Here is a 21,102-nt window from a genome sequence, read left to right as displayed (position 1 = left end):
AATGTCTTAGCTCTAACTGCTGTTCCCTTCTATAGTCTGATGGCGGCGGTACCACGCACTCGCACCACATTGGATCCTTGTCGCTGCTGCCACCGACCAAACTGAACATACTAGAATTTCGCGCGCCACGAGAGATCACTGCGCTGAGATAAGACTAATCCTCCTGAGAATGAGCTGATGCTGCTGCTGCTGCTTCGGGAAATTGTCACCAGTCGAGCGTCATTTTGTTTGTCACAGCTACGAAAACCATTCAGCCTTCGCAGCTGTTGTTCAGCCAATCCACTATATAATTGACGAGCAAATGCTCGAAGCAAGGAGACACGTAGTTGACGTAAGCGACAAGGCTCCCATCCTAAACATACAGAAGCGGAGACGGGCCGCTTAGCAATTAAATAGTTTAAACAAGCCAAAATTATAAACAGGACTGCTATGAGGTAGCTAGTTATTAACGAAAATGTGTAGATGTTGTTTTTGGTGACGATGTTATTACTTAGCATACATTGTATTCTGCGAAAAAGTTCGATATTTGATGTATCCTTACTATCAAATTTATAAATTGTAAACAGCTGCTAGCTCGGACGCAGTAACGGTATGAAAGCCTTAATCGTTAGCCGATGGTTTGGGACCAAACCGTCAGTGTCCGAATATACATTCAAACTTAGCCGGATAATCGAATGCCATCAGGTAAGCTTCCGCCTATTTTGCCGACTAATTTGAGTGCCGCTGCAGTCATTCTATAACATCACACATGTCTCATGTAGCATGTATGCAATTTGAACCGATACAACGTGAATACACAATTTTCAGCCGTTACCAAGTAAAGGACAAACAAATCAGTGGGAAGCCAAGGAGACGATCATAGTCAGAGGGCAGACATGTAGCCAACGAATGCCTTTTGTCAACACCCTCATCGGCTACGAGAATTCAAAGAGGAGGGGTTCGTTTCTTGTTTCTTGATACTCCTTCGTCCTTCGTGGCACACGTGAGCTCCTTTCCGCCATTCAGTCCCATTTGCGCTGTCGTAATCTCCCTCGTAACGCCCAGCCCACCATTTCATCGACGGCGGCGGTAGCGAGTTGAACCGAGGACGGGCGCGCGATTCTCTTCCTTTGCCCATCTTCAGCGTCGTCCAGCCTTCTCGTTACAACAACATTTTGACTATCACGAAGAATATTGAGGCAACGGCCTGCTGCTGCTGCTGCTGCTGCTGCTGTAGGACTTTAGTTGGGTAAGTAAGTGACTGAGTGAGCGAGTCTGTGGCCTGCACTTACCATAGAAGCAGCAAAGGCATGCATGCGGCTATACATAACTATCGATACAGACACACATCGACGCGCATAGGGCGAAACTCTGTACAAAGGTCTGCATCTTCGCTGATTCGGATACTACATCTGTAGATTTTGTCTGTCTGTATGTACTTGTATATATATATATATATATGTGCGTGTGCGTGTGCGTGTGCGCCTACGAGAAAATGCAACGGGTATACGCACGTGACCCTCACCTACCAAAGTGGTACAAGCATACACAGTTAGGTAGAAACTACTATCTCGACTCATTGCCGCCACTGATAAGATAACTATTCTTCTCGCCTACCCCATCGTCACCTCTCGGTTCTCACCCAAAGAAGCTGGAACTCCGAGGTCTATTTATCACGCACTGGCATCACACGGGAACAACTGGCTCCGCCGTCGGGCTCCATCGTCCAACGCCGAACAGGTAGATCATTTGATTGAGTGTGATTCTGTCCTCGTCAGCAGATACGATGTAAAGGACCATGAAAAGTATAGTAGAATTAGAAGTAGCAGGCTGACTAGTGCAAATAGAGGGGGTGGCTATGTACTGCGGCGTGCAACGATGAACTGCTGGTCGAGCTAAGTTTGTTCGTCCTGTTCATTGGCAGTATTAGAAGTACTATTATTATATAGTATGAGAAGCAGGCAGCATTTGTCCTTGTTTCCTCTTTTCCTTAGGGCGTGCCGATACAGCTAGTTAAAATGAATAACGACGGACTGGAGACATCAACGGAACAAACTGTCCTAGGCAACATCGCCCACTACTATATATTAGTATTGTGGCATGCTGCATAAGCTACTATCTAATCGTGCCTATGCGTATTTCTTTTTTGTCTCGCAGGCTAATGATCAATGGCCGGCGGAAGGGGTGAAGGTAAAATTTATTGTTGTGCTCTACTATTAAAACTAGCCAGCCTTTCCCCCGCTTCTTCTTTGACATGTGTTAGATTTTGTTACTCTCATGTGAACCACTCTATTACTGCTATGATGATGTGTAGATAGCATTTGTGGTTCTTCCTGAACACGTCGTATCCTATCTTAGGGCACCGCGTGATTCCATATGCATAACAATGTGACGACACGTCGCCTTACAACAAACTGCATTTTCTATCTTGCCGAAGATACGCTACCTGTCGTTTATCTTATACCAACATCTATTATAGATCATGCGGCTACCAGTGGCAATGCAGAAGTTAGGTCAGCGAGTTTGTGCTCCAACAGAGGGTAATGCATGTATAATAGTTAACTAAATTAAAGCAGCACAAAACTAACATTTATGAGTGTTAATATTAATAGTGTGATTTTCCTACTTGATAACAGTAAATATAATATATATATATATATATATATATATATATATATAGCATTTAAATTCGGACAGATATCTATCTCTATTTGTCGTTGACAGTAATGCGTTAATTCGCTACTTCTAGTATCCGACGGGAGCCTATTCCTTCCATAACGAGATAACAAACTCGTCTCCGTTTCAATGCTTCATTATCGATCTTTGAATAGGGACCAGCTAATGTATTATCTCTACGCGCTGGAGGAACCCTTGTCGATGATATACCACGTTGCGAATGAGTTTGCGGCCATAGAAGAAACAGAAGTAGGTTTCAGTTCAAAATAACAGAAATGCGGACTCGAAAGTTAATCGTTGTCGTCAAAACCGTATTTCTAACGATCCTTTTATTGTTTCGCAATGCGAGTGAGCGTGCTATGGCGTGGATCGTTTACAAAGACCTCAGGTAAACGTTATATGATAGAAAAGTCTCTCTAAGGAAAAAAAATATTAAACATTTGGTTCATGTGTTTTGCTGCTCAGTCAATTCACTCAAGAATAAAGCAGGACCTTGCCTGTGATTTTTTTCTAACAACAGACTGTGAGCGTAAAAATGGGTCGCTGGTTTGCTCACGGCCTAAATAATGTGCCCACTACAACTCAGCGCAAATTTTCGGCTAAACTCTACGTTCTGATTGTGGTGTCGAATAAAGGATTCGCGTATCACCAAAAAAAAAAAAAAGGTGTATTTGCATATTCTATAAATCCGTGTTTCGTGGATAATTTAGCTGTTTGAAATACAAGATAATATAGTGGCTCATACAAGCCAATTAATGCTAGGTTGGGCATTTGAAAATATAAGCCTGTTTTCAAATAAGCACACTGGCCGCCAATCAGCCGAGATATAAACCCGTTGGATTACTATGCATGGAAAGTTACTGAACGAGGGTACAGAAATTTCGCGCTCACTTCGCGCGAAGACCCGCTCACTCGTTACTATCAAGAATGTGTTTGCTGGATTGCAACGGGAACATTTGAAATGAGTCTATGAGCCTAAAACCCGAATCAAAACTGTAATCGCGGTCAATGGGGTTATATCGAACATAACCGTTAGGACAGACGTTTCTAGCACATGTAAAAAAAAACTTCACCGAAACCTCCATTCTTTCTCCAAATAGAGGCGCAATGCGTAACTTGACGTTTTAAAGTATGTTTGGGTAACGAAACTGGAAGCCGCAAACACTCGGCAGGTAACGTACGTCCACATTTGTACACGTTTACGCAGTGTTGCAATAAACGTCCCTGTTTTTTTTTTTTTTTTTTGTGAAAATTACAGCATTATCCACAGCTTGTTCGCCAGTGACTAGGAATAACTAGGAATATTTGAGGTATCCGTAAGCACGACACGATATGAACAAGCCAATGGGAAACAAATAGAATGGCCTTAACCTCTGCTTGATAGGACTCATAAGACAATTGGCGACAAATACAGACGAGCATAGTCTGGCTCAAAAAGGAACTAAGGGAAGGTCGCTCCATCGAAAGTTACTAGCAAAAAAAAAACTATTTCACAATACACCTTTTGTCGCATTAATCACTGCCTCAATTGAACAAACGTACAATTTATGCATGCTTTATTTCAAGAATATCGGCTAAGCGTCAACCCTTCATCTACAAAGTTTTCGTTTTCTCAATGTTCTGTGCTACCTTGTGCGCGCAATTATGAGGCTATCATAGATAAACGGTTTGTTTACTGGGCGAGGTAGATGTCCCACTTGTCTTTTAGCCAATGTGTTTGCATAGATGCCTTATTTTATATAGCCTGCAGTGCAACGGCCATAAGGTTGTGTGGGCAAGAATGTAATAGTGATCGCGCACTCTGAAGAGTCATCTTCTTAGAAAACAGCTGCTGCATCGATGTGCGAAGAATAAAGACCGGATCAGGATATTCAGGACGAATGCATTTCCACTGCGCCGTCCGGTTTTGCCACCAGGCAGACAACAAGACAACGGTGGAACCGTAAGATACGAAGATGCCGGTGCCCGAGATGAATTGTCTGCCATACGTCGTTAGATCAGCCACTTATCCATCCCTCCCACTGATCATCAAATGACTCACACTACGAAGAAGAGTGTGTGCTATACTAATAAGGCGACCACTCGTCATCACATAAGAGGTGCCCGGTGAATATGTGCAGACATTTACTTCTTTCCATACACATAGCTTGGTACGTGTATGTGTGGTTAGTGCATTGATGGGAACTAATTAACAAGAATCACACATCAATACATGCACGAAAGTTCGAACGTACATGAAGATGAGCATGTACATACAGATATAGAGCAGATATTGCCTATTGCAGCTAATTTGTAGCAGTAGTACCTTCATCATCAGGTCCATCAGAAGCGGCATATCAAGGCTAATGAGTATCATAAATTGGTAAGCATACATAATCGAGGCAACGTAGCTTGATGGAGATAGGGCTTCGTTAGACCACGTATTCATTTTTTCTCCGGACAACCCTCTGAGACATTTACGGTAAACTAACTACGTATCGCGTCCTCTAAACGAATGGGAAGAGGTCTTCTTATCTCCTATAAAGAATCTCAGTTTCAGTAGTAATTGAATCGTTAAATTATGTTGACGCCTTAGTCTAAACCGCTTCAGTTACTGACAATTTAAACAGTATCACAGAAGTTTTGACAGATCACGTTGATTTCCACTGAAGGCAACACAGGTAATTAAAACTTATTTAAAACTTTCAATGAGGAAAAGAAGCTAATTATTTTGAGAGAGCGCGAAAACTTATATAAGGATCCCTCCTCGTCACGCAATTGTCAATTCCATGATATTTATTGCACTTCTAAGTGCCGTATGCTGCCACACTTAATCGTATCTTGAGAAAATTTCAGTTGTTCAAAATTTGCATGGTTAGACATGCCCTTAACGCACCTTAAAAAGAACACTGATACCGCAGGACGGTATATCGAAGTAAGTCTTTATATGTCGTCGTTCACTGTTTGAAGAACATTCTAAAAATGCATAATTTCTAAAACCAATTATATAAGTTTGACTAAATGTATTGTGGTCTTCTTTATGCTTGAGCAAATTCCACATGCGTGACGTCTAAGGTTAAAAACTTCTTAATCCGCTAGAGCCTGTGGGTTGGGCTGCGGCCTAGTTCCAACCTAGTTTCGTATGTAACCTCCTGATGAAGTTGATTTTGTTACCTACTCGCAAAGACGCGTAATGGTCACTCGTTCCGTAGTCGAAGCCAAAAAACAGTGCAGGAGGTAATGGAGCACGCTGGCACCAGTGAAAAATATACGATCTCCTTGGCAAGAAGCTTGGGGTGCTCACTGTGGATCTGTAGCTGAAAAGAACGGCTCCTTCATTTTGGATGTTTTAATAGTGAATCAAGAGATCAGACAATTGCCAAGGAAGGAGCAGTAGTGGATGAGGTGTCGGTGAATTGGTAATTGTGGCTACCCATCGTTGGTGACCTAACGCAGAGGAACTATATGAACAGATCTGTGTAAGAGGCACCACGGGGAGCATGGGACACCGTCGCATCCTTGGATACCTCCCCGTTCTCTCTGGATGTTCAAACCGCGACGTGGAATTAAATGATCTTGACTGTCGTCGACACTTGTGCGCGCACAAAGTCCGAATGGTCTTTCCTAAGCAAACCCTTAAGCCAGTTCATACATACAGAGCAACGCAATTTTTAATCCCTCGAGTCAGCCCTCCGTCTCTCTGCTCACAGCAAAAAAGACAGAATATAACACAAAGTCTCTTATGAGAGGCGCAGTTTTGCAGCGAAAGGGGCTTTCATCGTAGCTCCTATGCATGTGTATAGGATCGAATTTTTTTTATCTAATTCTATCACTATATATATATATATATATATATCTATCACTAGTCAAACATGATGCTGCAATACTATTGGCAGAGTAGTGTGAAACAATTGTACATATCTTCTATTCGTTTACTAAAACCGTAGTTGTATAATAACTGTTGTGCTGCTTCTAATCTGCAACAGGAACTTCATTTTGGTCTCGAAAATTGAATAGCTCGACATTGGTAGAACTAGTAGAGCTTCAATTTCGGAGAAACTCTGAACGCTCGCTGTTTACTGCATCGTTAAACGTTCCGTAAATAAACTTGTGAGAAATAAATTCGAAAATGCTAGAAAATTGGTGACGTTTACTATGTTTATCGAAATATGAATTGTTCCAAACGGAAGCGTGCACCGCTTGCAAGCATCGGCAGCGAATTATGCATTTTTGTCATTGTCGCTGTTGGCATAACTTACATGCACAAAATATGGATTTTTTTTTTTTTTTTAATACTTAAAATATATTTTTCCTCGCTTTAGAGTGTTCTGGCGATTCTAAATACATTTGGTACAAGGAGGCGAGTTAATTTGGACACCTACTCCATTTACACAATCTCCGTCAAGATTTAGGAGTACAAAATACTTTCCCTAAATATTGCCCCTTTACATATGTTGTCATGCCTCTATCTGTAGTATTTTTGTTAAAATTAGGTGCCGCCCCTTCTTAGTCGAACCACTTACTTATTAGGCGAACTAGCCTAATAGGTTGTCGAGGTTTCGAAAAGTCATTCTCTCCTCAATAGTGGCTTTGAGTAACGACGCCGTACGGTATAAGCCGACATCTTCTTAAAATTAAATCACACCTTTAAGGGTATCGAATTTAAATGTATATGCACATGTTAAAGGAGGCCGAAAGCTTACAACGATAGAGATGCCCCATGTACAATATGCTCGTAAGCTGCTCATTTCCCATATCTGTCTATTCAAATACTATTTGAATTTAGAGCTGTGCATAAGATGGAGCCGCCGAGATCAATGCTTTCTTCTCGGAAGAAATTTCGGGATTTCTTACGGGATTCTCTTATATGTGTCTATGAGAAGGTTGTACGAAATTGACTATCATTTGCTGAGTTTCAGCGAAAAATCTTCTCTTACTGACAAAATGGTAGCAAAAGTGTACATGGAGGTCTACGTAAGAAGGATCGTTCTTAATACCGATCGAAAGATTTCTCCGAGCAGAATCAAATTCAATGTACCCTATACCCAAATCTCTGTTTTCAGATGGAAAATACAGCTTGAAAAATAGTTATCTAACTAATGTTCTGCGCAAGGAAGATTTTTGTTGGCACCAATCAATAAATCATCACAAGCTAATGCAATACATATAACTACACCTAAAATCGATATGTTTGAGTGAAAATTCTATTGGTTTGCTTGCGTAACAATGGCGTAAATATATGTCTTGAGTGTTTTTTGGGCAAGTTTCGACCGGACAGTTAAAGCGACAAATGCAAGCGTGAATTTTTTTCCTAATTAATTTTTAGGGAAAAATGCGAAAAAATAAAATTATAGGCATATATAATCGTTATTAGCAACTAAAAACTAGGCCTTGCCGACGTCCTAGAAACATAATCAGTGTATCAACCGAAAATCATTATGGGCTACTATAGTCTTATTTCGTTTAGTATGTTCAATTACTCATTATAAAAAAAAAAGACAAAAACCATTGTATGTTGATGATGTCCTGAGAACCGTTACGCTAAGCAAAGCATATAAATTATATCAAATATATACCCATATTGTATAAGTCTTCATTAAAAAGAATGTGCTTAAAAATTCGTTTTTAAAAAAATATAAACAATCCTTAACCTTTGGTGACGTAAGAGCAGGGTCAATTAATAATTAATTATTCATTCTGGCAGAAGCCTTGGCAACGTCGCAGGAACAAAATCTATAGATTACTCGGCTTTATCCATCGCAGCATCTATTCAAAATCTGGTGGAAGCCTACTGGACCCCTTAGTTACGTGCGTTGCAGAAACAGGGTCAATCAGCCGATACTAAAAAAAAAAACTCGCTAATTACGTTATATAACTATACCGGAAGGACATAAACCTGAATTGGTTGAATTTCTTGACGAACGTATTACAACAGGCTACAGAAGGATAACGGGTTTGGCCGAATAGGGTGATTGCAACGAAATAGACCACGAAAAATCGGTCAGATTTGTTAAGACGATCAATATAATACAGGTGCGGGCAAGACGTGCGGGTCCGTTCAGTGTCTACTAAATTTCGAAGGAACATGTCAACAGAAGCCAGTCACTAAATGGTACTGAATAACTCATCTCCACAAAGAGCTATCAATTAAACCATATATCTATATATTTCAATAGTAAGATTCTTCAAAGGTTAGGACGCTCCGGAGAAAAGGGACAGTATCTGAATGGTGCAAACATTTCAAGAAAAAAGATTGGAGTGTGGAAGTCCAGCGAATAGATTAGGTCGATCGTCGTAGACAAAGGAAGAGTCTAGCTTCACCGCCCGCCAGAGGGGGCCCAGGCGAGAAGATAGCGTCGTCCTTCGTTCGCTAACAGTGTCGAGTAGGTTCGCACGTAAGCCGACGGTAGTATTCACAATGGATTTTTGAAACCATTCGCTCTGCCGAATATGCGTTTCAGCTAGTAGTAGCTACAGGGGCCGAGACAGCTTATCGTATAAACCTTGTACTTGACCAAAATTCTATCGTAAGTAACTTTGTGAGCCGCTGGTTCGAAAGATGCCGAAAGGACATTCTGAACTCAACGAACACGTTCGTAGAAGAGCACCTACGGATAGGAAGGGTAGCGAGTTGTAGGCTATAGTGGAGGTGGACCCGTCTCCAAGCGAATTGGTTCAGTATTTGTACAGGTATAGCTATTATATTTGTTCAGCTTGGTAAAATATTATAAGAAAAATATGTACGAAGGAGCGGCGTATAACTGAGCGAGTGTCAATAATAGCAATAGGCTCACTTGCATCTTTTCTCTCATATAGCGGTAATCCATTCCTGCGTTCAGTTTTGACTCCGGACGCGAAATCGATTTTCAACAATAGGCGCAGATGTTCATATCAGTAGGTGAATGCAATCGGATCCGTAGAACATTGCCCTAAAGTAAACGTACAGCTACTAGGAGACAGATAAAGAACTCCGAATTAAGCAGTCAAAATCAGGTAAAGTACCCCGACCACGCTCTATTAAAAAAAGCACAGTTTAAAGTTGGAAATAAATGTATATACGCATATTAACACGTAGTGGTGACGCACTTATTTATTCGAGCAAAGTCTCGTCGTTAAGGGACGACAGCGACGTAAACGCCTCGGGCTATTGGCAAAACCCGCAACACTTGGCCGCGCTACCCACATATGTGCCCCAATATACGGCCTAGACTCATCCAAGTTCTGACTAGTTCCTGCCAATTCTCTAGGTATAAGATAAATCCCGGTTGACAATCGTCCAGGTGTTGCTGTAACGAGACCATGCGATTATCTCGAATATTGTTGAATCATCATCCTAACTTTGCAACACCTGCTAAACTAACTTGAACATACTCTCAGCTACAGGGACTACGTTTGCTAATGCACATGCGCACGCATTTCAACCATCCAGTCAAGAAATTGTACTTTTGGTAACGATTCCTTTCATACTCAAAGATCCTTAGTCTAGCAGCTTAACGGACTGTTTCGTTCATCCTTGAATTGACAAGTTCCACAGCTTCGAGGGCTCGCTCTCATCTCGTTACTGCCAGCCATAGTAACGTCGCATTACTATAGGCACAAACGTGATGTATGCGAGTCTCCTTCTTGTCTCCACCTCAGTAACAGCGACCGAAATATTTAGGTATATATACACACACGTAGCACATGTCGGTCGCTTATATGTTTCACAAGCTTTTACATTTCCTTGAAAAATAACCATTGTTTAAAAAGACCTACATACGGTATTTGCCGAATTTTAATATAATGCAGTTTAGGCGAAGTGATAATCCAAGTTCAGGTGCAACTTTGTCTCAATGAAGCCTCATTTCCAAACGAAATCGTTTGTTATTGACCTATCTTGAGAACTGGATAATAAAAATTGGTTCTGCTAACTTACTTCACATAGCCCTATTAACGTCTGCACAATAAAACGCTGTATTATTTAAACGAAGTGAAGTAATAGTAGCTGGAGTGGTAGCCGCTGCCGGCGATGATATTTAATGCATTCTTTGCCGCCTGCGCATGAGTCCGTCCGCAATTATGTCTACAAAAAATCCATTCCTTCCATCCCTGGCCGTCCCTATTCATCTCAAATGCGACGACTGCTTTGCTCACTCTTGAATATGCTAATGTTTGCTTGAATAGAAGCGACTGCTTTGGATCAGAGAAACCTCTCTCGGCGCAGCTGAAATAGGGAAAGCAAAGTTGGGCATTAGTTCGTGGATTACAATCTGCTGTGGAATCACCCAAGTGTACGGTAGCTCTTCGAATGAAATTCCCCTAGCCCCCCCTAGCGTACACACACACAGGCGTATATATATATATATATATATATATATACATAGTAGAATCGCTACTTAAAAGTCCCGGGAATGACGCATAAATCCTACACAATTTGTGTAAATTTACTTCTGTAGTACAACACTTTCGATCTCAAAACGACGATGATGTAAAATCACTGATGTACCAAGTCATTCATAATCAAAGATCCTATGTTACGAAACATGCACCCATATACTAACCCATACCATTTTCTATCTAAAAGCTAATGATAACGTTTACTTTAATTATAGCTACTAAAAGACCGATCCTACCTCACCCTGTGAGTAGTTCGCCCCGTATCAGATTTGGCTAAAGTAAAAATCCTTAAACCAAAGGCTTTCACACTGCGGCATAATGCACGTGAAAAGTGTGCCGTCATTTTTCCGCAATAATAAGGACCACGTTAGGGCTGCAGATCCGCTCTCCAATGGCATGCTCATCGTATGCGTGCATGCTGATTTCACAGATTCGTTTTGCTAGCGACAGTATGCCGACCATCGACTGCCAAATTTTAGCTGACGCCAGTGTTTTTTTTTTTGATTGCGTGAGGACACTTACATAATCGTTGAGATGCTTTTAAAATAGGTGGTGTTAGCGCAATACGAATCCCGTACTTGAAAAATTTCAGTATGCAACTTGCGATGGTGAGGGCTCATAGTCGCAATGAACACTGGAGTCCGATTCTCCTTGTAACTCTATCAAGTAAGGTATGATAGTTTCGTAGGAGAACTTTAAATTAAATTACTTTTTCTGGAGGAGGATATTCACCAGTGAGCTTGCTAATTTCTATCTCTACGAAGACTGCATCCTTTTATTATTCTGTATCTTCAATAGTTCGCCTTGGAGACTCGATGAATCGGTTGTTTGCATCCTGGGTCAATATCGTCACAATGCGAAGTTCTCCACGTACTCAATTCGCACGTTATTTTGGGTTTTGTAGACTTTACCATGTGTCGGCGCAATGCTAACCCAGTTTTGGATTTGAAACTCTGACGTGACCTTACGTTTAGGAAAAATAGTCCGCTCTCAAGATTCGATCCAACAATAAGCAACAATTAAAATAAATCTGTTTACAACAGATTTATTTTAAAGGTCGCTTTATAATGAGCAAATCATAAGTTTGTTATTTCAGTTCGACCAAAAACTTCTAGGTCTGTCGTATCTATATCTGATGGCTAAAAAATCGCTCTAGTATTTGTTACAATTCCCAATCGCTTCGTCGACATAAGAACATGTGAAGAATATGGAAAAGACCCAGCGCGTCACGAAGAAAATTATCGACCATTTTATAGAGATCAAGCTTACGAGTAAAATTTGAAAAATAGCGCCAAACGCTTTAGCGAATTTTGGTCGATTTCAAATTTAATGACTATTTCTATTCTTTGCAATAAGAATTAGTGTACATCAATCAATCCTATAGGCTATATTCAGGGGGTGGGAGCATTGTCTTTTGCAATTTGCGACATTTCAGTATAAATTTAAATCAGTCGATTTCGAACCGAATTTGGCTACTGTCCCATCTTCATATATAGCAATCATATATATATAGTCTTTGAAAGTGCTAAAACATTTGCTCTAGGTAAGTAAGCTTCATTCAGTACCAAAGCTTCTGAATCTGGCCGGTAAAATTGATTGGTTCGTAGCACATTTTCCTGTATATTGCAAGAATGATTGTAGTTGATTCTACCGTTAAGGTTTTTAACGACAAACACACTTTTATTCCATCTTCAACTTTTAGACACGGCTGTCTCAGATGTCAGAGTTAGATTAGTTCTACTAATTTATTTTGGCCCATTGCCCACGCCCTCTGTTAGATCCTTCAAACAGTAATGGCGTTTTTTTCAACATGTATTCACCGTAACTTTAAGACGACCTTTTCTCATCTCTTTATTAATTTTTTTTTTATTTCGTCTCTCCATTTCTGTTACCTTTTGAAACTTCTTTCATTGTTTTACATACTGTTCATTCACCAGTGGCTGGGAAAGACGCGAGCTTTAAAGAATATGGTAGGTGATAAAGAACCTCGCATTCAAGCGCCTCAAAACATAGTTCCCAAAAGAACTCCAGCTTTCAATTTTTGAGTAAATGCAATCGGGTGAGGAAAGCTGAACGTAGCTATATAACCGCTAAACAAACGTTTCTAGAGCCTAAACTAGAAATAAAGTTTCGTTCTCCACGCAATAAAGATAAGAAGAAAACAAAAGATTATGAAAAAAATCGCCATTTGTTGCCGGACACCCAAATATTATGGACCTCGTGTTAGCACCCGCAATAGAAAATATGAGTAGCAAATATATATGCTATACGACGTATCAGTGCAATTATCGGTAATGGCACAAACTGGACATGTCTGAGGAAAGGTTAAATAAAAATCTCACTGATCACTTCTTCTCGCTTCCAGACAATCTAGGCCTGTCCTGGAAATTCACAAGAGCATTCCAGGTAGGCGTATGACGATAATCAAAGAAGAACAGCGATGGACCACCTGTCGAACCTAAAATGGCTGACCGCAGGTACATGAGTTTTATATGGGGTACATACAACAACGTGTCAGTTAGCTATGAACTTCAATTAATCACTACTCTTTACATTAAATTATGATGTATGGTGGAAAAGGCGTCATATAATGCAAGATATATTTTTCACTGTTGCACGAGGCTAGAATGCGGCTAAGTAGTTATCTACTTTCAGGAACCGTAATAGAATCTTTTATGGCTATAACCGTTATTGTCGCTTTTTCCTCTACAAGAAAAAAAAGGGGGAGATGAAGAACCTGTGTATCTTCAGAAGTAAGTCACTTTGTTCACCAAAATTAACAACTGTGATTTGAGATATAAATGGAACCCTAATTTTTGTGTTGATATTTTTACTAGCAAAATTTCATCATTAGCATCGATTTCGAACTAAGATTCGCGCCAATATATCTACTAGTGCTTAATTAATTTTAACGTTAATACTGGTTGAATTGGCATATCGGACGTCCGTCAAAAACTGATCAATTTTTATTTAGAAGATTGTGAAGCCTACCAGTGTAGTGAAGTTGACAGTTTGTGATCCCAAAATAAACTACTATTACTCTCATCTGGACTAGAAACTCTACCGTACGATGTAATGCAATAAATACACTTGTACATCATAAGACCAGAACCTACACTAGTCTCTTGTTCCTCTCATCGCATTTCTATGGATAGTAATTTTTCCTCACCGAAAGATGAACTAATACATATAATGGGCTAAAACATAGAAGAATCAGGGCAGCCAGTATAGATCCTAAATTACAGAACCCTAACCCACCTGCAATAAGCCCCTCGGCGAACGTTTTTGGAATCGATATATGAATTTATTTGCACCAAAATATGGCAGAGGTCATAATGGAATACCGCATAAACCCTGTAATTTGTAACATCAATGTCTTTGCTCATTTCTCTGGGAGGCCAGCAGATTGTAGCTGGATCCCGGAGAGATTTCTTTTTTGCACAATATCACAAATGCTTATTAGAATATATATTGAAATTATATTCAAGAGTTGAGAAAAAGGCTATCTACCAAATAACGGATGAGTGAAACATATTATTTACCGGTGTATAATATTGGTCGATCATGCTTTTGGGTAGCCTATTTTGGATAGTTTGAACACTAAACTATGTATGTATGTTGAAGTCTAAGCTATGCATAGGGTCTCTGCAATAGTTTTGTCCCGCTCCCGATCTCTCAAAAAACTAGCAGACCAGATCAGACCAGACCTGTCATTTGGCTTCCGCCAAGAATTGTCCTGCTATCGATTTATTCAGCTCCTGAACTGTTCACGCCTCACTTCATGTCCAACTCGATAGACTATAGATGTATTCTTGTCGACGTAGCAGAGTCTGGTAGGCGTAGTTCAGCTTGGATGCCTCAAGTAGGTTCAACAAAGATACGCAAATAGTCAGGCAATCCTCATATAGGCATCTGATAAAGTTTGTTGAACAAAAACTAATCTTAACAATGGGTTGTCTCACAAGTCTGCAAACAATTCTTAATCCGTTTAAATTATGGCGCCACAAACAAAGTTGAACAGAGGAAGAAAACGGGTTGGTAACTTTGTTTTGACTGGTCTTCCGGTTTTGTTTTGGCGCCATGTTTGATTCAATTGCACCCTTCAGTTGAATCGCACAAATTGCCAAAGATGGAGATATCAAACGCATATTTGGTCGTTTTGAAATTTTTTTCTGAAAAGGGCTAACTTGAACCCGTGAGGAGATTCATGCATAACGTGGCCAACAGCACGGTTAGGAAGCGGTTAGGCCATTTTCGAAGTGGCGACGTCAGCATGAAAGACAAAGCACGCGAAAGTTAACCTTCTGGCCATGAGGGCGCTGAAATCCTTACTGCAGTCGACAAGACCACTCATATAAACCTTTGCTAGTTTGCGGAGAATCTCCAAATCGACCCTTCAAATCCATTTAGCAAGCAGCTATTACGCCAACGTTGTCATTTCGACTTCTCATGATTGGATCGATTAGCAGTTGGTGCACCACATGTAGAAGCTTTTTCCTTGTAAAGCTGATACCGGCTAAGGAAGAAACCATGATAATCTACAATAGCGTTAAACCGAACAGGTCATTATAAAGGCGTGGTAGTGCACTCAAAACAAAAGCAATAGTTGGACATTCCGGAATGTTCAGTCTATGCATTTGACGGGATTGCAGGCGAGTGCTCTACTCTAAGCTCTTCGCGAACAACAATAGAATTATCTCAGTGAAGGACTGTGAATACCTTAATCGCTGAAAGTAATGAACACAAAAAATTTTCGGCAGTGGTCAATGAAAGAGAACTTATGTTTTATAACGATAAAGCCCGGCCTCGCGCATTAGTAGTGGTCCGCCGAAAACTCTACAAGCTTAATTGTTATGTTTTACCTCACTTCGTTTATAAACCATCCAATTACTATCTTTTTCGATCCTTGTAGAACTCCCTTAACAGAAAGAATTGTGTATTTTTGAAAAATGCAAAACCCATATTGTAAACAATTATATAAGCGTACAGCAAAATTTAACTGAAGATCTACTTAAAAAGATCGGCGAGGATCGTCGCTAATATATGTTTTTGATATATTATATATTGATTGAAGTTGTCTAAGAAAAGATTATTTTCGTTCAAAATTAAGTAAGATGTCGTTACCAACGTGTGGGATAACTCTAATAAAATTCCTTTACAGTGGATCTTATAAGTGGTGCGTTTGAGGACTGGATCGGATCCTCAAAGCTTGTTATCCTCTGGCTGGGTTGACTGAGCTGCCACCCTCCTTAAATTAATGAAAACTATTCCATTTCTTCGTGTGAACTTCCCATTTTATTAGAACTTGTCTTAAACAAAGATGTCCTTTGTAGTCCTTCAAACCTTCTTGTTTTCAATGTTATAACTTGTTCTGCTTGATTTTGACTTCGATGTCTTTGGGTTTGTATGTCTGGTACTGCTCGCTAAATAGTGAAAAAAAAGGGAAATGGTTACAAGATATTGACACTTATTATATATTCCTATTATGTCAAGAAAAAAACATACATACTGCCATCGACTTAAAATGAAGTTTTACTTGACTGCCATTTACACGCAAGCTTTCTAATGTATAACTCTTTAATGAACTATAGAAAGTTCGCTGATGGAAATTTCCGTACTTCTTCCGCAGCTTCAACTGTGACCAGCTATCCATCCTGACATTTTGGTGAAGCTGGTTGCGCAAAATGTCCAACTACTGACTGATGATGAGCTGTCCACTGGTGAGTTTCTCCTAGACGATGAACAATTCACTTATATCTCCTCTTGGGACTGGCGCAATGGCAGCCTCTCTGACATACTGCGACAGTCCCTTCAGATCGAGACCTATGGCTGGAGTTTACTTAACCAGGGGATAAAGGGATTTTTTTACCGACTTGAAGCTGCATTGAATAAATGCGTCTCCTTTTTAAGTGACCCCTATTGCTGGATGGGTAAGTCTTTAATAATATCCTCACCAATCATCGTTCTGAACAGTGAAGCTCCAATCGAACTGATAATCGTGTGTCTCCTTTGATTGTTTGAATCATGCGTCAATTTTATTACTTTCGAGAAACACATTCAGCTTAGATTTGACGCATATACGGTTTAAAGATTTCGTCACCACAACCCACATACTTAATAGGTTCGCTCGTGTCAGTACCTCTTAAGAGTAAAATCTTCCATGTATTGACACACCCGTATCTGCCTCGACATTGCAGTTACGTGCAAGAGGTCTGTGGCCACGTTTTAACTAAATTAGTTCCCCAATTTTCGCCGATTAAATAAGTTCAGAATATTAGTGCAGCATGTAGTTGCGTTTTAGCAACAGTGTTAAATGGTAGCAAAGCGGATCCTGATATTTACCATACGGATAACACCAGCTTAGATCTTTCAGGCTTAGCAAAAAATATTGGGAATGTCAATGAATCGATATTAAAAATATGATGCTAAATTTGAAGTCTACCGAGAGCCACCCTAGATGTAGGTAGAGGTCGTTTATATATATATATAGATTCAAAGCCCTCAAGTATTATATCAGGCGCGGTGTCGTATCTGCAGTATCTCTCATTCAAAACGAACCAGACCAGTGGTTGCCGCTCACGATTTCATTTACAAAACTGTAGTACCCATAACTCCAGCTCGTTTTTCAATTCTACCTGATTCAAATTCATGTGAGCATACTCTTCGTTATATAACATTTGTGGCAAAACCATGGGATTGTTACAGCTCTGATGATCCGAGCGCTAATTTTAAAGACAGAGTTTATACTTGTAGCTCATTTAGCTTTTTCCGACGTATATGTTCTCGATTAGTTTATATTTACACTAAAATAAGACTATACAAAACCATTTATTCAAATCAATGCGTTTCTTCTAGAGATAAACGGCAAAGTATTGTTATCATTTAACTAGGTTAGGTTACCTAAATAAATGTTATGAGCATTGCGTCATGACAGCTCTTACGAACTGCTTCAGCCAGACCAGGGCACACTAAAGATCAATTCAAATGTAAATTTGCAAAAAATAGGTGAAACATCTATATCTCTAGAAAAACTAGTAGACAATTTGTAGACAAAAGCTTAATCTAAGCGGAGAAGTTACAAACTCAGTTTACGTATGCTACATTAACTAAGTACGAATAATGTTTGTAAGGTTATCAAAGGTAAAATACATTGCAGAAATACTTTTTTTTTTATGGAGTACATTTAACGTCAGTATTTTGCACGTTTGATACCGCACATTCACATTTTAGTAAGCCTGCTAAAATAGCTGACAACATACTTAGTTTTCAAGCTTTTTACAGTCACGTACGATACGAACACGACGATTTATCCCCACTGAGCGGCCTTATTCCGTCTCCTTCCCCGATGGGCATTTGACTCATATACGCATACTTTGTAGGGTCTTGTAAACATATATAATTCACATTTAATTATAGTCCGAGAAATGCCTTTGTAATGTATTGCATTATTTAACATTAGCTAGACATTTTCCATTAGTAAATCTTTGAGAATTTGCGCTACAACAATCATGGATACTAGGGGAAGTTTTTGTAACTGGTGTTACTATATAAATAAAATATCGTCCAAAAAGGTATGTTGCTTAACGTTTAACGAGTTGTACTACCAAAATGCCACGTTTGCATCTATAATAATAATACGCCTCAGCGCACACGGTCTAACCTGAACGACCTAACAGTTTGATTCCATTGGGAATAACACTTCTTAAAGATCGGTAAATGCTGTGCGAATTTTATTGCAACAGATATCTATGTAGCCAAATGAAAAAAATGTATATTTACATCTACCTAGAATTTTACGATCAATATGCATCTTTATTAAGAAGTATTTAACGGAGCTAAGAGGCCATAAAAGGAATAGATTGTATATTGATGTGGGAACTGCGTGAGACAAGACATGTAGTCGAATTGAGTATAGCTCTCTGAACATGGCTTTGCTACATATGATGAAGGAAGTTTTAGACATAAGAAATTGAGCAAGTACGAAACAAAAGCCCGAGAAGAAGCAACATTGTGCAAACAATTAAATTTAATTTAGAGGCACCGCTATTAAGAGTGCAATTCAGTTATTACAAATACTTCAATAAATGCACTGTACGTCATAAGAATATTAAATCATCACTACAGTAGCACGGTTTGTTCTTGCAGCCTAATGTGATTCGAGACTCAAACGGCTCAAGTACGAATATCGAATAAATAGATACACATAGACAACAAATAGATAAATGTTAACATCCCTTTTTCGGTGCACTTCCCATAAAGATTTAAAAGCGAAGTTCAGTTTTTGCATATTATTAACTTTATATCAGGTGCGATATATCGACAAAAATGATCTTAAGAAATTATGCTTCAATTAATGTCAGCTATTACTTAAGAAATATTTCTTCACAGCTGAAGGGCATTGGATTGGATTTTTATATAAGCATTGTTTATTGTCGGAGGTTTAAAACGGAGCTAACGATTTCGTTTCACCTTTCAACTTTTCAGGGTGGGTGTGGTTTATTCGTCTAATGTTATATCGAAAATGGCAACGAAAGGAATAATCGCTCTGCCGCTACTTCTGTGGCCCTACTCAACAGCAAAAGTTATCGTAAGGCCGGCATCTAGAGCAGCGCTGGACAAAAAGTTATTCTGCAATGAACAAACCATTTAGGCTTAAGTAACCTTTTCAGACTAAAAAATAAGTAACACGTTGGCGGTTAATATCGTAAGACTAAATAACCGTTCTTGATCCATGTGATCTCCAATATGACTAACTTGTTCGCCTATTTTAATTCCTACGAAAATTTTTTTTCTACTTTGTACTACAGATTATTGTTATTACATGGATAAGTCGGCAGAATTTTTCATCTACTCTTTCTGTACGCCTTTCGGGAAACTTTGTCTTTTTGTAGAGTTTTTACTAAACGTAAATACAACATCTGTGTTCATATATCAGAACCATTTTGGCACCTTTAGCTTAGTGTTATTTACGTCGCACTTGGTTATCGTCAAAGGCCCTACTGATTATTTAGTCGGAAAGAAGATATTCGTGCTTACTGATTTTATTAGTTGTTTATTAATTATGGACTTTTTCAAACTTTATTGTCACAGTCTCACGAGACGTAATTCGATGGGAATATTTCAGTGGAAATAATATTTGGATTTGCCTCTTCGAAATCCACATTAAATCAAGTGTGTAAGTGAAAATAATAAAAGAATACAACATAAATCTCCTTTGCACGTCTGGATAAAACGAGTGCAAGCAGCCTCTTTATTCCTTCTTTAAAAAAGCTTTTTTCCGACACTTCCCAGTTCTCCCGTAGCCGTAGGCGAACCAACGCCGGCTACTGAAACCATTCTACTGTTACGTCCCTCAATGCTGCCACTGCGTCAGCCAACCTCTATACTGCTGCTGCTGCTGCTGCTGTTCACCCCTAAAACGAGCGACTCCGCGTGCGCGTCCTTATAAAATGCTCCGTCAGGTTATAAAAAAGCTTTTAGAGAAGGAGCGACGGAAAGGCCTCGAAACGCCATGAGACATCGCCATCGAGCAGATTTTGCTTCTTTTCTGCCGTACCCCTCCAAATCTAACTTGTCTCTATCAAATCGGGAGACGAAAGAACTAAGATGGGGTCGGCCGCCCTAAGCCAGTGATTCAAGCCACTTTTTTAGTGGCAGCTCTGCTGCTGCTGCTTCAAGAGGAAGTTGGCTAATTGACTGACTATCAGTGAGGGACTTCTATCTTTTCTTTCTTTTACTCTATTCGTACCGTACGCTCTCATCCCGGAACAGTCATATGCTATCTTCGACTTACCTCTCGAAAGACTGGATCTTCGTGAATTCAACTGAACTCGTTATGAGAAGCTGCTGCCGTAGTTTTTCCAACACCCCCAGGTGTATATATGTGTAAAAAGTATCGTTCGACAATGAAATAGAATAAAAGCATTTATCTACAACTATGAAATATCAACCAAAAACAGCGTGTTAAAAAACGATTAACGTAATTAGCTCCTTACGTGGTATGTTGTAAAGCGAATAACCGGCGCAATTATTGAAAAGAATGGGCATACATAAGACGTAAGGTAACTTTGTTAAGCTACATAATATATATAT

General features: G+C 39.6%; 1 long non-coding RNA gene across 1 annotated transcript; it reads left to right on the top strand.

Annotated features, from left to right (window-relative positions):
• The first annotated feature begins 439 nt into the window (after window positions 1-439).
• Window positions 440-21,092, top strand: LOC111269724 (uncharacterized). The gene is made up of 6 exons (XR_002685893.2): window positions 440-684; window positions 808-1,228; window positions 1,628-1,719; window positions 13,376-13,487; window positions 16,640-16,730; window positions 19,495-21,092. It is a non-coding gene; the product is annotated as an uncharacterized LOC111269724 (long non-coding RNA).
• Window positions 21,093-21,102: the final 10 nt, after the last annotated feature.

Source organism: Varroa jacobsoni, unplaced genomic scaffold, assembly GCF_002532875.2.
Source record: "Varroa jacobsoni isolate VJ856 unplaced genomic scaffold, vjacob_1.0 scaffold_1408, whole genome shotgun sequence".
Taxonomy (NCBI): domain Eukaryota; kingdom Metazoa; phylum Arthropoda; class Arachnida; order Mesostigmata; family Varroidae; genus Varroa; species Varroa jacobsoni.
Note: the sequence above shows the minus strand (reverse complement) of the source record. Positions and strands in the feature narration are given on the sequence as shown.